At 34.6% G+C, this 22,210-nt stretch overlaps 1 pseudogene; it reads right to left on the reverse strand.

Annotated features, from left to right (window-relative positions):
* Positions 1 to 4,324: 4,324 nt before the first annotated feature.
* On the reverse strand, positions 4,325 to 5,606 carry LOC148944033 (uncharacterized; annotated as a pseudogene).
* Between the last annotated feature and the right edge of the window lie 16,604 nt (positions 5,607 to 22,210).

Below are 22,210 nucleotides of genomic sequence, written 5' to 3' on the forward strand. Positions count from 1 at the left end.
GCTGCTACCTGCTCCACCTTCGAGCTCCAATAGTGTAAATACTCCACTCATTTTCTCTAATAAAATCCTTTCAAATAAACTATTCTCCCTGAATTCAATTCACTTACTAATATTAATTACAATGAAAATCCACTATGCTTTTCGAATCCAATCACCAATACAGTTATCATATATAAAATAGCTTCCGCACTCACCGATTGGCCCTAAAAAATGGGTATTACATCAAAACTAGTCTGCTTGCATTATACATTCTCAACTATACTTTCAAAAGCTGTTTGGTCCCTTTGCTTGGAAAGGTACCAAGGAACATATGTGTGAGAGGATACTCACTCTCTTTGAAAAGGTGTAGAGCTTCAAGCAAATAGCATGGGAATTCCTATACGTCCCAGCAAAGTATAATGCTATGTGAGGGGGTACTCACTCTCTTTTAAAAAGTGTAGAGCAGTCAGCGAATAGCATAGGAAGGAACAAAGTGCTATAGAATAGCAGGGGAGGGAACATAGTGTTATAAAATTCCATAGATGCATTCTACTAATGCTTAACATAATAAGCGGTAATTCTTATCGCAGTCTACTTGATAAAGATTTGCAAATGTGTGCGAAAGAATCTTTTTCAATATCTTTACTTTATGTTCCACAGCACCGTTACGTTTTGGGTTATACGGACTGGAATATATCTTTTTGCAATTTAATTCTTTGAATATTTTTCTGATCTCTGTGGAGTCAAAATTTGACCCATGGTCAGAGAGCACTGGCTCGGGCAGTCCATAATAAGCGAAAATTCTTTCCCATAAGAATTTTATAGTAAATTCGGTATTAAATGAAGGTACACTATGCAAAACAACTAATCCACTGAAAAGATCTATCCCTAACAATACGTAACGATTACCAGCACTTGTTGTTAGGAACGGGCCTGCAGCATCAATTCCCCAAGCCAAAAAGGGCATATTTGGTGTCAAATTTTCTCCGAGAGGAGGTTTAATTTTCTTACAATTTGCGCGGTTGCATAAATCACAATTAGCGACAAATTCATTAATAATGGAGGCCCTATTTTCAAAAATACAAAACTGTCGGAGTTTCCATAATGTTTTTTCGTAGCTGGCATGGCTACCAAGCAATAAATGATCATGAAATAATTCTAAGATGCCTGGAATCATCGCTCTAGGCAAAACTATCTGAATAGATGGTTCTGTAGCTGCTTTTTGGTTTAGTCTAGAATGACTATTCGGAGCATACTCAATTCTATAGAGACAGTCATCTATTAAAACTAACTCTTGAATAATAGGAACGAACCACGAAGAGACTTTATCTAATATCATATTCTTTTTTTCAATATCCATATCATCAAAATTAAAAATGCGGTAGACACTATGCTCACCGCGGATTGGCCAATCCTTCTGGTTCCCTGGTTCACACCAGGAATGTGGGTCAGTATCCACTTGTGACTTAGCGGGCTTATTATATATGGAGCTCCTCTTTTGAGCACGGTGGTCCTTCGACACATCCGGCTCTTTCAATAAATCAATAAAAATTATTATCTCGGGATCCCGTAATTGTCGGTGGATAATTTCCTCAGCTTGCATACATAAGCAATCTACATTAATGTTACTACTAAAAACGCCCGCTGCTAAAAATTCTAGTTCTTTATGAACCATATATAAGGTCTGACTGCTGTCTATAATCTCCCGACATGGCCTCGATAAAATATCAGCTATCATTTTAGTCCCAGGAATGTGTCTATACGTATATAAGGGATTATCCATCAGTAACGATACTCGGTACATCTTACTAGAGAGATCCCGGTGTTTACGTAAATACTCTAAATTTTTAGCATCCACATAAATATTACACCGTCTTCCCCAAATATAATACTGAATCTGAGAGCTTTTTAGAGTTTCATATAAGCCGTATAATTCCCTAACGATAGAAGACTGCTTGGAAAAGGGTTTAGACAAAAATCAACAAAAAGAACAAACGACTCCCATCCTTCCGTCATCTTTTTCCTGACAAAAAATAGCCACGACCCTATTTTCAGAGGAGTCAACAAATAATTCAAAATCCTTTTCAGGGTTTGCCATATGAATTACAATTTCACTATCTTTACGAGTTATTTGTCCAACTAAGGACAACCAAGCGATCTCTTGCTCTTCCTTCCATGTCCACGCTTGGGTCTTCTTTAATAGTTTTGTCAAAGGAGCTATTAAATCATGATAATTAAGATAAAAGCATTTATAATAGTTAAAAAGTCCTAATTAAGATCTTAATTCAGAAATATTTTCTGGCCTTACTAATTTTTCAATAGAATCTAATTTGGATAATTGAGGTCTAATTTTGTCACGTGACACTATGAATCCTAATACTGGAATAGATTTTTTTTAAAGTTGTGACTTAGACGCTGACAATTTAATTTTAAGAGTTTTTAAACGCGCAAAGAATCTCTTGAGATGAAATAAGTGCTCATTAGGGTTTGAAAGTTCTGTTTTGATAAATAAATCATCAAAAAAATTGAAAATAAAGGAACGGTAACTTTCTCGAAATAATTTATCCATGAAGCTAGCGAAAGCTATTGGCCCAAATACACTTCCCTTTGGTATTCTTGTGTAGCAATGGCTGTGGCAAGTTAAAGGTGATAAAAACGAGAAGAAATTTTGGTACCTTTCATCAATAGCAGTTTGAAAAAAAAACCACTTCGCATGTCAAATTCACTATAGAACGTTCCTTTCGACAAATGTTGTAAAATGTCAGAAGTTCGAGGGATTAGGAAGGCTGTGTCTTTTATGTTATTATTAACTGTACGTAAATCAATTAGAAATCGAGTATTTTCTCTGTTAAGAGCCACATTTTTACTGACAGAATGTTTCCTTATAAGGAAAAGAGGAGAAGGGAAAGAAGATGTCCTTTCCTCTATTATACCGGATTTCAGCATAGCTTGTATATATTCTTCTAGCACTAAAGCCATTTTATGGGGAATTCTAAATTGCTTAGGTGGTATGAAATCTGTTTCAAGGGGTATATTAGGCTGAAAAACCATTAAATCATTTTTACATACATCATACGCGTGTTTAGAAAAGCAACCTATATTAGCTAAAAGCAATTGAACTATCTCTTGGAAAACTATTTTGGGTACAGTAGAAAGATCAAACTTAGAAAGAAATTCTTCATCCTCCCAAGTAGTCTCCTGACTGTCCTCAACTGACTTTACCTCATCAGAAGTTTCTGAAAATGCTACTAACTGTTCTTTGGGCACACGCGAAAAGTTTGCTATTTCTGTGTAATTTTATAGCTCCAAGGTACCCTCAGAGTCATTAAAAATAAGAAGATATGTCTTATGTCCCTGAATAATATCTAAATAGTCATGTAAAAATTCTTTATATTCTGGTTTAGGACTAATAATTAAGTTATCGCTGTCAATAATTGAATTGTTTTCTGCAGTAATTAGCTTACAATCTACACTTTTAAATGTTCCAGGGTCAACTGTTGTGTAAGACCTCACTACTACATTCTCGTATGCTAATGTTTCATTATGACCCGCTTGATTTTTGACCCTGGTTCCAAATTTTAATTTCCTTTCATGAAAATGCAAGGAACTGCCCAGTTCTTCCATAAGATTAAACCCTAAGATTACGGCAAAAGGCAAATTATCAACTACCAAAAATCCCAGTAAAGATTAACTGTCATATTTGTACCATATTTGTAATATCAATGGTAACCTTGCAATGCCCACTACAGGTAATTGATGTCCTGAAAGCGATTTAATCACAGTATTTGTAGGTTTTAGAGGTTCTATATTGCGCTGAGGCAAGGATTCAAAGAAGGCTTTCGAAATGAGAGACTTCTCTGAACCACAGTCCAAAAAGGAGTCATATTCCACATTATAAATTGAAACCTTATTAAAAAATGGAAAAGAATTCATATTACTATTAGAAAAATTTAAAAAACAAGGTTTATGAAGAGATTCTGAATCATGAAAAGCCAAAATAGACTCTACCGTACTAATTGGCCCTTTTAGTTACCCTGTTCTCTATTTTCAGCCTGAATAGCCTGTCAGCCTTTTTTAATAATTTCACAGTTATAAGTGTGATGATTATCTGTTTTACATATAACACAGAAAACACTTCTTCTCGGTTGTATATCAGGATTGTTACTAACGGAAGTTGAAGCCTTAGCATTAGTTGTCTGGATTGGACTCGGATTAGCGCCTTGATATCCATGAGTATTTTCTTAAAAATTAAACGAGTTATAAAAATTTCCCCGTCTAGAGTAGCCCGATTGATTCGGACGTCGATTGCCTTGGTTATTGTAAGACGATCAAAAATTCCTGGAATTTATTCCTCTGAAATTGCCCCGGTAGGGGGATCGACATATGAGCCATTATTAGGAGGAATATAGCCCCCACGACTTCTATGAAAGCTGGCCCTATTATTCAAAAACCGTCCTCTTCTAGGCTCATAACGAGAACCTCGGCTACTAAAATTAGCAGAGGGTGTGGACACCGCCGCTGATAAGGAGGCCATCTCTGAACAAATTCTGCTAATTTCTTCATATAATTTAGCCCTTTGAAATACTTCTGCAATATCTGCGCCGAACCCTGTTTCACGAATAAATCTCCTGATACTCTCATTTAATCCTTGTTCAAAGGCCTGCTGTTTTAATAAGTTGATACCTGAAAGGAAGAATTCGCTTCCAGTAACACTTTTAACTACAGAAGAATATCTCTCAAATTCTGCATTAATGCGCATAAAAATCTTACGAATGGCTCATTATTTTCTTGTCTAACTTGCAGCCTCTTTTGAATTTTTTCGGCCGGTGAAATTTTATCAAGAAAAGCAGAGCATAGAGATTCTTTTAGCCCAGAAAAATTTGTAGCGGTCACATATTTTTGTATATACGAGCTATACGGTTCATCAGACATTAAAGCAGCGTACCTCTCGATCATTACTGATTCTTCTAATCCCATTAATCTACAAACCCTCTGAAGGTCCTTAACCCAACTAGAAATTTTGCTGTGGTTTAATCAACCTTTTTATAGTGGAAAATGGGTCAATTGTGCTATAAGCTACATGTTGGAAAACTGGAGCTGGGGTAGCTCCCGTATTAACATTACTAGCTTGCCCAAGGGCTGAAGCTTCCGGTTTATTATTATCCCGAGGTAGGGACATTACTTAAGGAGAATTTAATTATAACTTACCAAACTTAAGCAACCAACTAATCCTCATTGAGTGAACTGGAACCGAGGAAAAGGCTACTATCTATTCTCATACTCCACAAACCAGCAATTCCTTTATGAGGGTACCAAGTTGAGCAATATCCAATTATTATTTGACTGTTTCAATTTTATTATTGCGGTTAATCTTGTTTTTATAAATCTAAAAAAAAGCATAAGCGTACAGGCAAGCAGTGAAGGCTAAGAAAAATTAAAGGGATTCAATTAATTATGTTAATTTAATTATTAAAAAATTACAAAAAGGATTTATAATCAAGATTCTGCTCTCTCAAAATTAAGCGTAGCGTTAAAAAGAGGCGCTTTTAATGCAATAGAATCGCATTGCGTTTTTGCTGCCACCATTTTGTAAGGGGGGGGGGTTCTTCTCATGGTGATGACTCCATGCCCAAACTCAGCCATGAGACCCAAGTACCCCTAATTAAGCCTCAATAGAAGAAATTAACCAAGTGAGAGAGATATCTTGACAAAATCCTAATCGTCGTAATAATATATACAAGACAACACAGGCATGAGAAAAACTTTGATTTTATTATTAAAGAAGAGAACTTTTTAGTTAATAGTTATGGATACTTCATTATAAATCATGATTCAACAATATTATTCACAATCAAAGATCAATTCTTGTTCATATAATTGCTAGAAGTGAACTTCATTATTATGATTAAAGAAAAACAAGCGTTATAACTAATATATTAAGGCTAATATGTTCCTGCTTAAAGAATTTAATAATAATATTAAAGAATGGGATATATACCCATTTACTAGGATTTTAACATAATAAAATTAAGAAATTGCAAGGAACACATTAGATTTACATTCTACATGCATATGAGAAGCTTCAGAAAAGCCATAACCCCAACTGACTTCTATGGTCTGTGTCACGCTATATAAAAAGATATGTTCCCCTTTATTTATCAAACAAACGTAGCTAAATTCAATCCTTCTAAGAAAGGGTGTGTATTGCAAAATAAGGAAATTGCGTTAAAAAGAGAAAGGGTTACAAAATAAGTTCATCGGGTTCAAATATACTCTGAAAGGACATTGGCTTAAGCCGGATTCTACTAAATTCATAGCAACTTGATATTAATTCTAAAATTAGAAGGACATTTCTTACAAAACACATCCAATCAAAATTTTGAGATAACCATTTTGTTCAGCGTAGTTGATTTCCAGATAGAAAATATGTTTTTGAGGAGGACAATCCCCCACAACCCTCAGGGCAAGGGTTTTAAGTTATGCCCTGGGGGCATATAAGGTTTTTATAGATGACGGTGTCGTAGAAACTTCAAAAAAGGCTCATTCGATTGGAAATTCTGAGGGCTAGTGCCCTTTGTAATAGTCGAAAGTGATTTGAGGGCAAATAACCCCCTCTCACGCCCACCTTTTCCCCAAACACATCCAATCAAAATTTTAAGACAGCCATTTTATTAAACATAGTTTTAAGTTCTGGAAATTAGGTCTTTGAGGACTACAACGCCCCCAAAGCCGTCAGGGCAAGGGTTGTAATTTAAGGATCCTCCGAATCCTTCATATCATTTCTTATGGAAGGGATGCTCGTATAAACTTTAGAGAGGGCTCCTTTGATTGAAAATTGAAAGTTCTTGTTCACTTTTTAAGAGTCAAAAGAAATTGAAGGGCAACTAGCCTCTCTCCCTCCTCCACGCCCTAAATGCATCAGATAAAAATTTGGAGATAGACATTTTGTTAAAACAGTTCAAAGTTCTGATAATAAAAAACTCCGGTGTCGACACAGCCTACCAGGGCCCAGGGGTAGGCGTTGTAAGTTAAGCCCTGGGGTATAACTTATTAAGGGGGGTTTATAACTTATGGGAAGGGGTTTTGTATGGGAAGAACACATAGGAAATCTATTATAATTATCCAATTATAAGCATAAAATACATACTCTGTGATAGATGCAAAATTGCTTTGGCACACAAATTCCTATTAAGGTCAATTCTAAACATTCGTGATCCCTTTGTGTCGGCAAGTGAAATGATCTAAACCCCCTTATCGGAGCTATTTTTCAATCCATTTATTGCTTTCAATCACTATTCATAAGTTATGCAATCTATCCGTTGTTCATTTTTAATGTTTTTATCAGAGAAGTAATAGTATAGACTTTGAAAAAAGACTCATTCAATTTCAATTGGAGGTTATAGATCCGTTTTTAAAGTCAAGACTAATCGGCCGGTAAGTACCCCCCCCCCCCCGCATGCAATAAAAACTTGAAACTTTTTGCAATCAAAAACGAACAAAAATTAATTTAAAAAAAAACTTTCCGAAAAATAAGTTTTTCAAAGAAAAGTAAAGGCCATTTTAACCTTAAGCTTAGGAAATACAAATACCTGTTAAAATTCAAACCCAAAACGACCATAAATTTCTATTAAAGAATAAATGAAACCCAAAACGAACAGAAATTAAATAAACAATCATAGCAAAAAACATTAAACAAGTAATAATATAAATGAATAAATAGATCTTAAAGCGAGTAATGCTTAGATTGAATTTGAAAATCAAGCTTAAAACGAAAACAAATATTTTGCTATTAAAGTATAAATGAAACTTAAAACGAACAGAAATTAAATAAACAATCAACGCGAACAAACATACAATATATATTAATGTAAATGAATAAATAAATCTTAAAACGAGTGAAACTTAAATTGAATATGCAAATCAAGTTTGAATTGGGTAAAAATAACTACAAACAAGAGTTTGGGTATCGTCTCACTGCAGAAGCCTAAAACCTACTGCGTCATTGGCGCTTTACTGAAAACGAATTATATTACAAATGTTTTCTTTTGTAATTAATATTGAAAATAAATGTTAAAACTACAGTAAAATTTTGAACTGATGAGCTTTTAGCAATTAATATCATTATGCATCAAATATTCAGTTTAATCTATTAGTTCTTTTCAAGATTGGTCAAGACAAATTTAGTTTCACTACAAGCAAAATTTGGATACTGCCCCCTTCTATAACTGTAAAAACCTAAAGCCTTCTGCGTCATTGGTGCTTCACTGAAAACGAATTACTCGTATATTACAAATTTATTATTTTCCAGTTCTTACAGCATTGAAAGTGAAAATAAAAATTACAGTGAAAAAAAAATCTTGAACTGATGGATCTTTCAACAATTAATATCATTATATATCTAATATTCAGTTTGATTTTGTTTATACTTTCCAAGACTGTTCAAGACTCATATAGTTTTGCCATTTTTTTATTAACTCTGCCCTTTTTTGTAACTAATCGTGTTAGTTGGTTTTGAAAACATTCTATGGCTTCTAGGCATTTCTATTTAAGCGGAAAACTGCACCTCAAACCTTGTGGAACATGCATTTTCTTGCATGAAACATCAAAATATAATAAAATGTCAAGTTTCGGAGTGTTCTACAACTCGCAAGCAAGTGCCATTGGTATTTTGAAACTGCATGGTCACTTTGGGGGTGGAGGGTAGGCTAATTCTCGTAGCAGCCCCATTCCGTCGTGGTATGGTTCACATTTTAAACACCTGGCGTCCGGACTATGATATAATCTACCAAGCATACAACTACCCCAAATCAGTATCAATAAATAAATGAAACCCAAAACGAACAAAAATTAAAATATGTATTAGAGTCAAACTCAAAACGAGCATAAATTAATATGAGTAGGGTTCAAAACCCCTATGCTTTCTAAAAGCCAGAATATAATTTGTACTTTACTGAAAAAAAAAATCAAATGAGTTTACTGAAAAAAAATGTGCATTGTCAATTTAATACACATATGCTGATATTTATTCCCTAAAATCTTAATTAATTTTTGATTTCTTAAAGTTACCAAAGTGAAAATATTTCAAAGAATTGTTTTCAGTAAATCGTCAATGACGCAGTCGGTTTTAGGGTTCTGCAGTGAGACGATACCCAAACTCTTGTTTGTAGTTATTTTTATTCGATTCAAACTTGATTTGCATATTCAATTTAATTTTCACTTGTTTTAAGATTTATTTATTCATTTATATTAATATATATTGTATGTTTGTTCACATTGATTGTTTATTTAATTTCTGTTCGTTTTAAGTTTCATTTATACTTTAATAGCAAAATATTTGTTTTCGTTTTAGGCTTGATTTTCATATTCAATCTAAGCATTACTCGCTTTAAGATCAATTTATTCATTTATATAATTACTTGTTGTATGTTTTTTGCTATGACTGTTTGTTTATTTTCTGTTCGGTTTGGGTTTCATTTATTCTTTAATAGTAATTTCTGGTCGTTTTGAGTTTGAATTTTAAAAGGTATTTGTATCTCCTGAGCTTAAGTTTAAAATGGCCTTTACTTTTCTTTGAAAAACTTATTTTTCGGAAAGTTTTTTTTAATTAATCCTGAGAAAGGATCGTACATATGAGATTAAAGTAAGAACCTTTGACTTCTCTGACGAGGGTTTGGTGGCAAATTTTGACTCCGATGATTACCCCTTTGCTACTATACCCCACAGTGAATACAACACTATGCATGAGCTGTGTCGAGTTATCGACAAAACAATTGCGAGTCAAAAAAGGGTGACTTCATACTACACTATTCAACAGAACAGAGGAGAATCTACATTACCAATCTATTTGAGAATGAAAGGATATTCATCAATGAGGATATATGAGAGGCTGTTGGTTTTAAAGATCGTATTATTAAAGAAAAAAATTTCAGTGGCAAGTATTTTGTTATCTATGTAGACTACGAACCCAGCTTCTTATTAGACAACTGTATATCTCTTTACGTATTCATTGTCGAGACATCGAGAGTCAGTAATACCAATGTCCCCCCTTTACGTATTCTTGAAAGAAAAACCACTCATGAGCACATTCACCAATAAAATACAAAGCACTTTCAATATATTCCAGTCAACACTTTAGTATTTTTAGCTCTATTAGTAAACATTAGGAAGTGAGTTATGGTGATCCTCTAGAAATAACAAAAGGTTTGGCTGTGACTACATGCCATTTTTGACCCATTCAGTGAGATGGCTAATAAAAAAAATAATTTTGTTTTTCCTGATATTTATTGCTATGCTGCTACTCTTGGATAACGACAGTTGGGTCATGGAATGGACTGTTATAGGTGGACGTTCGTCCGTTTTCGATTACAGTATCGCCAATTGGTTTGCTAAGTTGTTTCGCTCTGCACTATCCCTGGAAAAAAAATATATTGCACCGAATGGCGCAGATTTTGCGTCCTCTGCACTACATGAATGGGGCTCTTGGAAAGATTTTAAGGATAGTGTTTCTCAAAATCCCAGGTCCAGTGCGCAATCCCTCAGAGCGCAATTGAAATAACAACAAAATGGAAAATGTTTAAAAAAGGCGAGAAACACCTCATCACTTATTAGTCTCAACTCAGGCCGGAAGCGTAAAACATCGCTCTTGTCCAAGAAGAAAAAAAGTAAAAATTGTTAGAATGAAAAGGGCTTTTTTCCTAGAAATGGCATATTTCCCACATACAGAATCTCATCCTTCAGTCAAGTCACCTCTAACTCTTTTCAATACAGAATATGTTGATGTGAATTTAAAACATGGTTTTTATGAACAATTTTATCCGCAACAACCCCTTTCTGAAAATGTACATTTTCATATTTATTCCAGTGAAGATTATTTCATAGATTTGACTTCCACATTTATAGATTTTCATGTCATTGTAAAAAAATCTAACAATGGAAAACCAAGTGCAGCTGAGGGGCTACCTTATAAAAATTTGTACTGCACAATTTGTTTAGACAAATAAGTGTCTACATTAATGGAGCATTTGTGAGCACAAGCAAGAATCTTTCAAATTGTGCAAGTTATCATTTTCATGACTCCAATGTCCTATAAGCTTTTGAGAAGTATGGCTATTGGATATGAATATAGAAATGACATTGACGCTCGCAATATACTTAGATATGTGAAAACTTAAGATTTACACTTTGTTGGGAAAATTAATCACGAGATATTTAATATACCTCAATGGTTGCCTCCCAATGTTAAGATTGATATAGGGCTACAACTCGCCCCGTCCAATTTTATTTTCCGAAAAGCAGTTTGCACTGCACCCAATATAACAGTCTCTCTCATCTCTTAAATATTCCCTATACGAAGACAAGAATTTATGAGTTTTGTTGCTTTGACAGTCGAAAAATTAATAGCTAGTGGAAATAATGTCAAACTGCTCGTCCCTCATATAATCGCGAATCAACGACATAATGCTACGGGTACACATATCTACACTGATTCGTCATTTATAAATCGTGATATTTTTTCAAAATTTGCTTTGGGTTTTGTAAAAAGTGCTAGTGCCGTTGGATCATTTGCAAATTCTCCGTACAAATTTGAACTGTTTGAACTTTCAACCCTTGAATATAAGGTAAATGGAATTCCATTCTAAAATTTATCCTTTGATAAATCCTACAGGACCTTATATGAATTAATAATGCAATCTCTAGATCAAGACTCACAAGCATTTGAAAATCTTTTAACCCCAGAAATGTTTTCAAAAACTAATAGTATCATTGTTTTGGATTTTTCGGTACTCAAGATATGACTATTGTCCAAACGGGTAGAGTACGTTTAAAGTATACATTTGCCGAACCATTGGAAGAGAGTGTAACATTAATCTTGCTAAATACATTTGAAACATATTGGTAAATAAAAGTTCAAATAGGGATAAAATCCTCTTAATAGACAGTGATGATAACAGTGATAGAAATTCACTAAAATACCAGATATTTCGGTCACATATACAGTGACCGTCATCAGTAGTAAATCTAAACAAAAACAATTTAAAAAAAAAGTTTATATGCTAAATCAAATAACACTACATATTGTTTAAATCTCTAATTCTTTTCAAAGCAAAGGCGGAAGCTATTCTCTTTGACTTTCTTGGATTCGGTTCATTAGAGTTCAATGATATAACATTTGGACAAAGGTCAACTACATTGGGTGAATTGAACTTTAATCTGTCAGATTTTAATAAATTATCATAGATAGAGGTCAGCCCATATTCACCTGTATCCCGATTCAAAGCAATATTCTTGAATAAGATTTTTTTATTTTAAGAATTTCACGAAAATTTTGCTTTAAACCCCGATACCTAGAAATCAAAGAGATATTCTCGAACAAAATAAAATGGTCTGGAAAATTAAAAACATGTTCTGAAAGAGCTGAAGTAAAATCTTCAGACTTAAAATCTTGCTTTAAAGCCGAAGAAATAGAATCTTTGTGTTGTAATAATCTCATTTCCAAACTCTGGTTAGTACGTCCCAAATATGAGCTTCCGCAATGTACTGTGAGCAAAATGCGATATATTTAAAATACCAAAATAAAGTTCCTTCTTTCTAAAGATAATTCTGACTTCCTCTAATTAAGTTAAATCTAGTTTCAAAAATGAAAAGTCCTTAATCAGCAAAGAGAAAAAATGCAGTTACTTTCGCAGGAAGTTTAAACGATAAGAACCGTGTGAAAGTCTAAATCATCAAAAATATTTAAGACGTATTATTGGACGAAGGGCTCGCATCCTTGGGCCACTTGAGCCAATGGTGGGCCAGTTCTTACAGCGCAGGACTAAAGAGCTACGTTTGATAGTGGGGTAAAAGTGCTTTTTGAAGATATTCGTAATTCAGAATCAGGACCATTTAGACAGAATTATTTCGGCGTACGATCTTTGCAATTCTTTGATTGTTGTATCTCAGTCACCGTTGTGTTATTTGAAGTGACTCATTGCTGTTCACCTAAATATGTAAGTCTCAATAAATCTATTGTTTTTTTACCTGTGTTTATTTCATTTTATATGTCTATATCTAGCCTAATGACAGCTAATTAGTTCGTATGTCTCCAAAGGCACGTTCCCACGGAATCTGATATCCAGATCGCTCCAAGAAAAGAGGTCACATTCATATGGCTACACATGTTATTTTCTCTCAATAATTGAGGGTGGCGCGGTTATAAATTTACTTCACTCCCCATTGTTGTGGCGCAGGGCTCGATGGCACAATCGTTGGCGCTATAAGCGGCGCTATTAGAGAACTTATAAGGTGTAAGTTCGCAGTTTTAAAGTACGATATTAGATTTGACGCGGTCAATATTTATTACCGCAATCAAGCCAGTCCTTTTCTTTTATAGCCACATCTTTATATAGACACACAAATAACCTTCATCGCTACAAATGGCGCGGTTGGTAGAACGCTGCAACATGCGTTTCTTAAACAGCACGGACGTGCGTGAACAATGCAGGCATGAAATATGTTGTAAAATTAGACCTCAAAATTAATCATGTAGCATAAACTCTGTTTAAATTTAGCTAAGTGTTGAAAGAAGTTAAAATAAAGTGTATGTAGTAGTGTATATTAGAAAGCATAATAAGAGACCACACTTAAAGTTAAAGAAGTAATCTTTTATATCGTCGTTAGGCTGTAACAACTTAAAAAAAACTTCTATGTATTGAATTTCCCAATGGGAATTATGTCGTTATATTATAACCAACACGATAAAAATTTCGTTTTGTGTACTAATATTAGTGTATTTATTTAACCCTGTCTTGTAGCGTAAAAATCCATGTACCCAGTCGATGCATGACCTATTTGTATTAGGACTACTCGTTTTAAAGAACGTGTGATTCTGCTGGGTTATTTTATTTCAGGAATTGGAACAGTATATCAGACACTAATCAGGACAATGCATAGACCAGTGCAAGTATAGCCCAGTAGCACCTATTTTCATCACTTCTAGACCAACGAAGAGTACTCGCCATAAAACCCAAGAAACTCTCAACCCAACTTCGCCTATAAAAATTACAAATACTCTTCGATCGAGGAAACGATTATCGTTCGACGAAGAATAATTTGCTTCAAACACAGATCATATTATTTATCAAGTAACAAATCTCAGTATCTGGTGCTTTATAGAATTATAAATATACCAACCCCGAGAATATGATTATCTAGCATAAGATATGAGTGAATACATCATCCCTGACAATAATATCGATGAACCCAATTCAGATGAATTTCTAAATGTCAACAATTCACGTGTTGAATCCTCGTCGACCCTTTCTCCAGTACGATATTCCATAGACATTAGAGATATTACCGTTAATGTTACAAGATAAGTTTTCAAATATGGACTTGGAAACCAACCATTGAATCCTGTAACCAAAATAATCCCAATGAATAACCCCTGAGAGACAATATACTCCTCCAAAAAGTTAAAGACAATATGTTGAAGGAGTCACTAAAGTTTGATGTTGACCCATTCCAAATTCAAACAACATTTCCCCTATAATTTATCAAGGAGTCACCATAAAAGCTAATGGGTATAAGCCATGCATGAAAAATTTTATGAATTAAAATCTCTAAGTGCGTGAAGGAACAATTTTACACGAGAAACACATTCTCTATGTGATTAAAGACAACCCAAGACTGAAATAATATGGGATAGTCAACTCTTCTGTCATCAACGCATTCCCAGTGCTCAAACCCTTAACAACAAGGCACCCTACGAACTATCCAAAAACAACAGGTGAAAATTAACTTTAATGGCAAAATTCCACACACCTGTAACCAGAGGTATCATTTCCAGTTTGATAATTGGAGATATCACTTCGTCCAAGATGAACGTAACCATACTCGAACTAATCTGTGAGGAAACTACATCTGAATGTTTTCAAACTTTGTTTCAACAATATGATACTAGCGAAGAACCATAATTCGCAACAGGAGGAGCGAGTACGTAAAGAGACACATATAGTGGTAAAATAGGTGTGAACTCATATCTGACAACTTAACAATTTTTATAATTTAATGTTGATATTACTTAACAAACAGTCCAATTGAAAGTGTTTTTGTCACCACCGAAAATGGTACACATAAAATTGTATATATTAGATAACTCATGGATGTATTACTTGATATTCAAGTACACTTAGGTGTAGTATCGTCATGTTATTCATTTATTGTAGCGTAGATAGTAAAGTAGTTAGCCGTATAAACAGCAAAATCATAAAAAAAGCCTTGTAAAAAGTAAATTAAAAAAAAATGTGAAGGTAGAATAGCCCCAACCTTGTTGGAAATGTAAAAGTAATCAGTGTTAGATGTAGAAGAAAAAAATATTTAGTATAGTAGCTAGCCTAGAACCATGAATAATCTTAGTCCGGTAGATAAATTTTAAATAGGGACGTAGAATAAAATAAGAAAAGTAATAGAGAAAATTTTTAGCACCCCTGATTAAGCCATAACATAAATATAAAATAATTATGTAGAAGAAATAGTTAATAAATTGCGAACATTTTAAAAGCCCAAAGGCAAGCAAATACTAATGACGGGACGTCATTAATTGATAGGAAGGGTAATATGTACTGTGAGCAAAATGTGATATATTCAAAATACCAAAATAAAGTTCCTTCTTTCTAAAGATAATTCCGACTTCCTCTAATTAAGTTAAATCTAGTTTCAAAAATGGAAAGTCCTTAATCAGCAAACAGAAAAAGTGCAGTCACTTTCGCAGGAAGTTTAAACGATAAGAACCGTGTGAACGTCTAAATCATCAAAAATATTTAAGAGGTATTATTGGACGAATTGTTCGCATCCTTGGGCAACTTGAGCCAATGGTGGGCCAGTTCTTACAGCGCAGGACTAAAGAGCTACGTTTGATAGTGGGGTAAAAGTGCTTTTTGAAGATATTCGTAATTCAGAATCAGGACCACTTAGATAGAATTATTTCGGCGTACGACCTTTGCAATTCTTTGATTGTAGTATCTCAGTCACCGTTACTGTCATTTGAAGTGACTCATTGCTGTTCACCTAGATATGCAAGTCTCAATAAATCTATTGTTTTTTACCTGGGTTTATTTCATTTTATATGTCTATATCTAGCCTAATGACAGCTAATTAGTTCGCATGTCTCCAAAGGCACGTTCCCAGGGAATCTGATATCCAGATCGCTCGAAGAAAAGAGGTCACATTTATATGGCTACACATGTTATTTTCTCTCAATAATTGAGGGTGGCGCGGCTATAAATTTACTTCACTCCCCATTGTTGTGGTGCAGGGCTCGATGGCACAATCGTTGGCGCTATAAGCGGCGCTATCGGAGAACTTATAAGGTGTAAGTTCGCAGTTTTAAAGTACGATATTAGATTTGACGCGGTCAATATTTATTACCGCAATCAAGATCAGTCCTTTTCTTTTATAGCCACATCTTTATATAGACACACAAATGACCATCATCGCTACAGCAAGTACATGGGATCTGATAAACCCCTTTGTTGCCCCAATGAAGTTAGATCCATCCCAGAATTTAGAAAACTACCCAAAGTATTATTACTCTTTAAAGCTACCCTTAGACCATTGCTTTGTAAAATTCTTTTAAGTTTTTCACTTAGCCAGGGTACCTATGGTAAGGATCAAAAAACCTACTTCTCCCGAGTTGTCTCCAAGACTTCCTTAGAAATCTCCAGAAACCTTTTTCTTCTTTTTGAAAAAGTCTGGTTAATTAACCATTCTGGATACATGTTGCTTATTAGTATTTTCCTTAGAAAAGACAACTCCTCCTCAACAACTTTTGAAAAGCAAATACTAAAGATCTGATCAGTTAAAGAAATGATCAAACCAATTTTTACTTGGCGAGCGTGACCGGAACTATAAGACAAAAATTTATTGTTATTTGTCGGTTTTATGTAAATTTTAAAATCCAGACTATTTTGATTTTTCAAAAGAAGAACATCAAGGAAAGGAAGTTTCCAATTCTCTTCCAATTCAACAGTAAACTTTAAATCCCCCCATATCGTCATGGAAAGGCAGTGTGGTCTCCAAAATTATCTACGAAACATATTGGGAAGTTACCCTTGATGGTAACTTCTCAAATAATCAATATATTCAATTTGGATAATTGCATGACCAAATACAAGTCCTGTTGCATACCCTCGGATTTCTTCAACCATATTAAAAGCGTTAATAATACCCTATCATTGTTAATAATAGCCCATCAACTGTAAAGACGAGGCATTGGTTGGGCATCTTTCAAACACCGAAAAATATTACATTTTTTTATCCTCTTGGCCTACCGTATGCGTTCTAGACACCTCACATTAAAAACTTCCTTGAGCATAGTGGAAAATCTATTATTCAAAATCGGAAGCAAGTAAAAGATTTATAAACAAAAAGCTGTGATTTTCATGCATTATTATATTTAATTTTTCGATGTCGAGGATATACTTACCGTGTCCTAGAATTTATCGTGACGATTCTCGATTGAAGATTTTCTAGTTGAAAATATTCTTTCCTATCTGTATAATATAAATTTCAGTGCCCTACGAATAAAGGGCTTTAAAAATATTTGTAAATTTGTTTATTACTTAAACTTGTATATAAAAAACTCTGTGTCCTTTAGATTTCTTCTGTGAAGTATGGGCAACCATAGTTAATGATAATTGGTGGCAGCTCGTTAGGATTCAACTTGTATTCATCTTGGCATGCAAAGTCAGGATCACATTCTAGAATATAATGTAATTTCATTTTTATTATACCTCTTCGTAAAGCCAATGATACTTTTTGATTCATATTATGAAACTCACGTGTTTTAATTTGCTTGTTTGAAGTAATGTCACACACCAAATTCACATATAAAGAATCACTTTTTGTAACAGCAAAATGAAAATCCGTGGGTTTAAAATCATAATAGCCTATATCTTAACAGTGATGTCCGTAAAAACCAGATTCTCTTATTTTTCCAGAAATTGAATCGTAGAGCAAGTTCTTCTTCCCAAAGTTATTGAAAACCAAAACGATAACAGTCATAGGCAGCGCGCTAGCGCTGCCTAAGTAAAGAACCATGTGGGCACAATGTTTTGTTTTTTGTTTTTCTCCATAACCTGGCACTTCGTATCGAAGGAGTTGTCGTAGAAAGTTCGAAAAGTGCTCGTTCGATTGCAAATTGGGGTGGCTAGTGCCCTTTTTAACAGTCGAAAGTGATGGGAGGGCAACTAGCCCCCCCCCACGCCCATCATTCCTCCAAACACATCCAATAAAAATTTTGAGATAACCATTTTGTTCAGCGGAGTTGATTTCCAGATAGAAAATATGTTTTTGACGAGGAAACTCCCCCACAACCCTAGGGGAAAGGGTTTTAAGTTATGCCCTGGGGTCATATAAGGTTTTTATAGAAGGCGTTGTCGTAGATACTTTAAAACAGGCTCATTCGATTGGAAATTCAAAGGGCTAGAACCCTTTTTAATAGTCAAAAGTAATTGGAGGGCAAATAGCCCTCCCCCCCCCACGCACACTATTTCCCCTAACCAAGTGGACCCAAATTGCGAAGTAGCTATTTTGTTGACTATAGTTGATTTTAGATTCGAAAATATGTTTTTGAGGAGCACAATCGCCCAAAATTCTTAAGACACTGGGTATATGTTATGCACATGGAGTATCTGAGATTTTTATAGAAGGAGTTGTTGTAGAAACTTCAAAACCAGCTCATTCGATTGGAAATTCAAAGGGATAGTACCCTTTTTAATAGTCGAAAGTGATTGGACGGCCACTAGCCCCCCCCCCCACGCCCATCATTCTCCCAAACATATCTATTCAAAATATTAAGATAGCCATTTTGTTTAGCGTAGTTGATTTCCAGATATAAAATATGTTTTTGAGGAGGACAATCCCCCACAACCCTCAGGGCAAGGGTTTTCTGTTATGAGCTGGGGGAATATAAGGCTTGTATAAAAGGCGTTGTCGTAGAAACTTCAAAACCTGCTCATTCGATTGGACATTGAAAGGGCTAGTACCCTTTTTAATAGTCGTAAGGGATTGGAGGGCAGCTAGCCCCCCCATGCCCATCATTACCGCAGACACATCCAATCAAAATTTTGAGATAGCCATTTTGTTCAGCGTAGTTGATTTTCACATAGAAAATATGTTTTTGAGGAGGACACTCCCCTACTACCCTCAGGGCAAGGGTTTTAAGTTATGCCCTGAGGGCAAATAAGGTTTTTATAGAGGGCTCATTCGATTAGAAATTGAAATGGCTTGTGTCCCTTCTAATAGTCGGAAGTAACTGGAAAGCTACTAACACCCCATCCACGCCCATCATTTCCCAAAACACATCCAATCAAAATTTGGAGATAGCCATTTTGTTTAACGTAGTTAAAAGTTCTGGAAATTAGGTCTTAGAGGATGACAACCACCCTTACAAATGTTAGAGTAAGGGTTGTAATTCATGCCCTGGGGGGCATATAAGGTGTTTATAGGAAGTTTTGTCGTAGAAACTAACAAAGGGTTCATTCGATTGGAAATCGAAAGGCCTAGTGCCGTTTTTAATAGTCGAAAGTGATTGAAAGTTTTGACATTTTTATAGTAAAGATCGATGTGGGTATAATATATTATTTTTTTGTTGTTGTTGTTGTTTAGACCAGGGCACTTTGTATCGAAGGAGTTGTCGTAGGAACTTTGAAAAGGGCTCATTCGATTGAAAATAGAAAGGGATGATGCCCTTTTTAATATTCGAAAGTGATTAGAGGGAAACTAATTCCCCTCCTACGCCCACCCTCCCATTTGACTTTACGTTTAAAAACTAAAAGTTGCCATAAGATTAAATCAAAATGCACTATGTTAATGCTAATTTCCAATAAGGCATCTCAACAGTATCCCCAGAACGACTGAGTGTATTATGTGCATACTTTCGGGGCTGCTTCTGCTCTAAAAATTTAACCAAATGAAAATAGCGTAATTGTATCCAAGCTATCAAAGAAAGTAAACAGATTTTTTGCGAATGGTATCAAGTTTTCCATTTCAGGTCAAATAGAGGAGGTATAAAATTAAATTAAACCCTACTATTTGTGTCCAGATTTTTAAGAGGGTATGTGTTGTTAAAAATTTCTGAAAATTTTTCTCCAGCATACAAATAGCAGACCAAACTATAAATTATTAAAAAAACTAAAAGACTTAAAGTATTATTTTCTTTTTCCATGAAAAGACTATGTCAATATAAAACGAACAGAAATTAATTAAAAAACTTTTTCCACAAAATAAGTTTTTCAAAGAAAAGTAAAGAACTCCATTAAACAAAAAATTAACAAAAATAAAATCAAATAATCTACCAAGTGTGAAACTATCACAAATCAGCATCGATAAACAAATGAAACCCAAAAAGAACAGAAATTACAATAAATAACCGTGTCAAACTCAAAATCAATCAATCAATCAATCAATTTATTAAAACTAAAAAAACGATTACAAACATAAGGTTTTTACACGCCCAAGAAGCTCAGCTTGTAAAGGGCCAACAAAACAAAATAAGACACTATTATAAAGCACATAAAAAAACATACATATACAGAAAAAAAAACTGGATAAGAGATATTTATAAAAATAGGGGATTTAGAAGGAAACATAACGAAAAAAAAAGATTAAAAATTAGGATTGAAAAAAAAAATCAGAAAAATATATTAAATGAAGAAAAAGATACATATAAATTTGGATGGAATTAAAAAAAAAGAAAAAAGAGGAAAAAATTACTATACTGGAAAGACCCGGTGAGAAACTGCCTTTGCAGAAAGAGATAGAGGGACATCAGGAGGGATGGAGTTCCATAGTAGAACAGATTGATAATCAGGAGACCTCTGACTTGCTGTTGATGATCGTTTAGGTAAAATGAATCTGCGATAAGAGCTACGTAAAAAAGAAGAGTACCTACTTGAGCCTGACAGAAAGAAAAACTGCTGCAAAGACGCTGGAAGTATACCTAGAAAAGCAGAATGCGCTAAATAAAGCTAACTTTTACCCACAATACGATCCAGCAGAGATCTCTCGGTATCATAATAAAGATCAGAGGAAGGGTAAAAACGACTTCGAGGAAAATTAGCCTTCACTGCCCTATTTTGTGCTCTTTGAAATAAGCAGAGAAGAGATTTATTAGTACTACCCCAGACAGAACAGCAATAAAAAAGGTAAGGAAAAATAAAAGCATAATAAAGAGAAAGCATAAAATCTGGGGGAAGAAATGAGTTAACCCTGTATAACATTGAAGATTGACGGAGAACAAGGGAACGGGTATGAGTTATATGGGGTTTAAAAGAAAGAAAACAGTCGATATACACACCAAGAAATTTCACTATAGTAGCTTGCGGTATTATATCATTCCCATAAGTCAGGATGGTTGGCTCCCTTGCGTCTCTCATAAGATAAGGGGTCCTGAAGTGTACAATGGCACTTTTTTGGCTGTTGATAGTCATACCATTTGACCAGCACCATTCTTTTACTTTATCAAGAAGACCTTGAGCTAGGGACGTGGCAGATGGCAGGTCCACTGCAGCAATGAAAAAGTTACTGTCGTCAGCAAAAAGAATAGGGTGCACAAGGAGATGAAGACCATCAACAATATCATTACTATAAATTAAAAACAAAAGTGGCCCAAGCCCAGAGCCCTGTGGGACACCTTTCAAAATAGGCAAGGAAGAGGAAGAAGTAACATTAACCGAAACATACTGAGATCTCCCTGAGAGGTAAGACCTAAACCATTCAATTGGGACTTCATGCACTCCAAATGAAGATAATTTATACAAAAAAGCATAGTGAATGACCCTATCAAATGCCTTTGAAAAGTCAAAAAATAGACCCAAAACACACAAGCCCTTGTCAAGATTAACACGCACAAACTCTGTTGCATCTTAAAGTACATGCAAGGTTGAAAAATTGGGACGAAAGCCATACTGATGGTTAAATATGAGAGAATTTCCTGCAGTCGTATTAGTACTAAATACAAATGAAGAGAGTCTACAATACACTACTTTTTCAACAACTTTAGAGATTACAGGAAGGAGAGAAATAGGTCTATAGTTTGAAATTAGAGATGAATCACCTTTTTTAAACAAAGGTACAAAATTAGCAACTTTAAATAAATGAGGAAAAACACCAGAAGAAAGAGAGAGGTTAGTTATGTGTGAGATGGGGTTAGAAACAAACTGACCGATTTTTTTAAGAACATTACAGCTCA

The sequence above is a fragment of the Artemia sp. Qi Xiang Cuo genome, chromosome 14, assembly GCF_049724085.1.
Source record: "Artemia sp. Qi Xiang Cuo chromosome 14, ASM4972408v1, whole genome shotgun sequence".
NCBI classification, from domain to species: Eukaryota; Metazoa; Arthropoda; class Branchiopoda; order Anostraca; family Artemiidae; genus Artemia; species Artemia sp. Qi Xiang Cuo.